Genomic DNA, 3,627 nt, shown 5'->3' on the forward strand with positions numbered 1-3,627 from the left:
GCGTATGTTTACAGGCGCAAAGGAAGCAAAGTTTCCTTACTTTAGCAAAGTAAAACCAGTCTCCTCTTGGCTTATATCAAAATCCTCTTGACATTCTCCTTTACAAATCCTCGTTTTGTACTTCTAATTCTTGACCGTTGTTTTGTGTTGATCTCTGCCCTGCGCTTCCACGTTCGTCACTTCTGAGCGGCGCATGCGCAACGCTGACCTCATAGGTCATCCGCCCGGAGCTGCTTCCGTTTACAACAGTGTGCGCAAGCTAGATTCAAGTGATTATTACGTTTTGAATATGGATATTTTTCTTACAAAAACACATGGACTGAAGCATTGCAACACCCGCTGATTGCAATGATAGAGCTTGGAATAGCCAGGACAATTTTTAATATAATTCCGACTGGATTCGTCTGAAAGAAGAAAGTCATATACACCTAGGATGCCTCGGGGGGAGTAAAGCATAGCCTAATTTTCATTTTTGGATAAAAATTTTTTTTCATAATTCTTTAAGCATTTTTTTTTTCTCTGCTGAGAGAATATGGGGAAAAGACATCATTATACCAATTTTCATTAAAAATAAATACATTAAAATTAACAAACAAACAAACAAAAAAAAAATATATATATATATAAATTAAAATATTTAAATGTAAATGTTTTAAATCATCATAAAAACATCTCATACATGACATACATGTTATGACATTGAAGTTAAATCAAAATTAACAACTAATATATATCTTACCAACAAAACCCTAACATTAAAAAAAGTATTTAAATATAAAATACAAAAATAAATATTTACATTTAAAATATTTAATTATTTATTTAGAAAATCATTAAAAAACATCTATCTATCTATCTATCTATCTATCTATCTATCTATTTGACATTAGATTTACATTACATTAAATTTAACAACATAAAACAATATTCAATGTCTTAATGTACCATATGAGCAGCATGTCAATTTAATTTTTTAATAAATAAAATTATTTATAAATTATGAATTAACAATAATTGCAGTTTGTGCAAAAGAAATTATGATTTTCAAACAAACTGAACACTTCCCCTATCTGCTATTGGTCAGAAAAACTGGTAGTCCCGCCTACTGGTTGCGCGAGTGTTGCTGTGGTCAGGCTGGTCAGGATGCTCAAGCAAACAATGCTTTTATAGCTCCACAGAGACACAGGGTTTTGCATCATACTTCTAAATAGTAAAAAAGGAACCATAACCATAACTACTTTTAAATAGTCAAAAGGTACTATAGATGATTTGAGAGCAAGAAAGTCAAAAGTGTCCATGTCATCATATTGCATAAAGTGCTGCAGTTTACACAGAGATTCTTTACTTAAACTGTCATATCTCACTGCTAACGAAATTATACAGCCGATTATGTTACGATTCATACAAGAGTCTTTTCTTGACCCTGTGTACAGTATAACCTAATCAAGCCAACCTAATCAAATTGGAGCCAGACTAATTTGGTACAAATGAATGTCTAAATTATTTATCCGTGTGCTAAAGGGCAAGAGCAGCATAACCACATGAAAGTATTTTTTATTATTATGGATAGAGGACTCGTATTTTGGCCAGAAGCAAAGGTTTAAAGTTAAATGATGATGGATAATGATGGATTTGTTTCTTACAAACATGCAGCTTTTCACTTCACAAGACGTTAATTGATGGACTGGAGAAAACAAACTCATCTACATCTTGGATGGAAAATACATCTTGAATTTCAATTTTACAATGAGAGTGACACGCAAGCAGAGCGTATCTTTAGTTCCATGGAACTTGGAAATGCGGCAAGCATATATGCTCAGTAGAGGTGAGAAACGGACAGCTGTGTGGAACTGCGATATCCATCAAAGGTGACAATAATGTTAAATGACGCAAAAGGAGGAAATGCTCTGCCAGTTAATAGACTCTAAAATAAACGTATTTAACTAAAATATAAAGGTTTATGGTACCCGCCACAGGTTGGTCTCCCTAGAGACACATCTAAACACACATAAAAGGAACAAATATGCGGCAAGGAGAGTGAATTTGTTTGTTTTTGCTCATTTGAAACTGCTAACCGTGAATAAAAGACTGATGTTCATTGTATTCTGAAATGATTTGAAAAGATGCTGGATGTGAATCACTATACAAGGAGTGTTCTTCAGAAAAGAAAAAGTCCACTGCAGATCCGATACATAAGTGTAGTAAGTGTGAGTCAGCTGTGGTCTTCTGGACATCATGCGTCATAATCAGGGCTTTCTTTGATATGATCTCATAACAGACCTGATGGACAAAGAGACACATGATTGTAATAATGGCTGTAAAATGCTAACACTCTTATTTAGGACACCCATAAAAAAGTAAACACTCAGTTCTTGGTGAATAAATGGGAACCCTGCTGAAAAAAACAAACAAAAAACAGCTAAAACCAGCCTGAGCTGGTTGGCTGGTTTTAGCTGGTCAGCAGGCTGGTTTTAGAGGGGTTTTGGCCACTTCTTTAGCTGGTCAGGCTGAGAGACCAGCTAAAACCAGCTTGGCCAGGCTAGGAGACCAGCTAAAAGCTACTTTCAACTTACGCTGGTTTTAGCGGGGGGTTTTTTCAGCAGGGAAAAAAATGTCTGAAATTGATAAGCTGCTCACACTAGAAAGGCCTGAACAGCTAACCACTCAGGCTGGTTCATTTAAAATAGTTGCTTTCTAAAGAAACCTGTTTAGTTGCTGAAAACAAGTTTAGTTCCATGGATTTGAATAATGATGAATGACCAATCAGAAAAATGAAGTTGAAAAATGTCTTTACATTTTAGGAAGGAGTTCCTGGCAAGGTGATTGTTATGTTTTAATAATAACCTCAAAAAAATGGATTACAAATTTGAGTTCACGTTCAGTTGACGCAGAGCAGACGCTTATACGTGATAACATCGTGCTCATGTGAGGTGGTAACCATAGCAACGCCAGGCTGATGATTTAAGTTTGTCAAATTGCTGAATTTTTTTTTTTGTTCCTTTACAGTTACACAGAACACAGAAATGCAACAGAGAAAAGACTTGAGGTAGTTACTGGGTTTGATTAATTCCAATAACTAAGACTTATTAGGTTTATTTTAGGCCTATTTCTCTTCTTTGGCTGTCTTCGTTTGAATTTGAGTGGAACATCCGAAGTAGCTGAAATCAGGGTTTCTTAATAAAAGTATGTATATGTTCAACAGCGTTCAAAAGGTTCAGTGACGACAAAGTTGTCCAAACGTTTGCGTGCATTTTCGTAGATCTGTTTTGGTGTTCGCCAGATCAGATCAGCGCTTTTATTTCGATCTACGTCGATTAATCATGACAAGTAGGCTACTGTAATTATGCACCAGCATAGTATATTAACATATCTCAAATATAACAAATGCTTTTCGTTATCTGACGTTTATGTAGCTATAATTATCTAGCTGTAATTGGCACAAAGTGACTATGCATTTCGATTTAAATAATTGTTGAAGTCCCTAAAAGTCATTTTATAATTCGCACCACGACTGACACTATAGCCTAGGCCTACTGAATGACAAATGGAATGATATCGAAATGTTTGTCTCATAGGTCAATGAGACATCTACTGCCATGAACGCGGTAAAGTTAGTCAAGTTAGAGA

At 35.2% G+C, this 3,627-nt stretch overlaps 1 long non-coding RNA gene across 1 annotated transcript in view; it reads left to right on the forward strand.

Annotated features, from left to right (window-relative positions):
• The window catches only part of LOC107701906 (uncharacterized), a 6,370-nt gene extending 3,692 nt beyond the window's left edge, over window positions 1–2,678 (forward strand). Inside the window, exon 3 of the long non-coding RNA XR_001635704.1 lies at window positions 2,604–2,678. This is a non-coding gene — a long non-coding RNA (uncharacterized LOC107701906). The remainder of the gene's footprint in view (window positions 1–2,603) is intronic.
• Window positions 2,679–3,627: the final 949 nt, after the last annotated feature.

Source organism: Sinocyclocheilus anshuiensis, unplaced genomic scaffold (assembly GCF_001515605.1).
Source record: "Sinocyclocheilus anshuiensis isolate Anshui unplaced genomic scaffold, SAMN03320099.WGS_v1.1 scaffold729, whole genome shotgun sequence".
Classification (NCBI taxonomy): Eukaryota; Metazoa; Chordata; class Actinopteri; order Cypriniformes; family Cyprinidae; genus Sinocyclocheilus; species Sinocyclocheilus anshuiensis.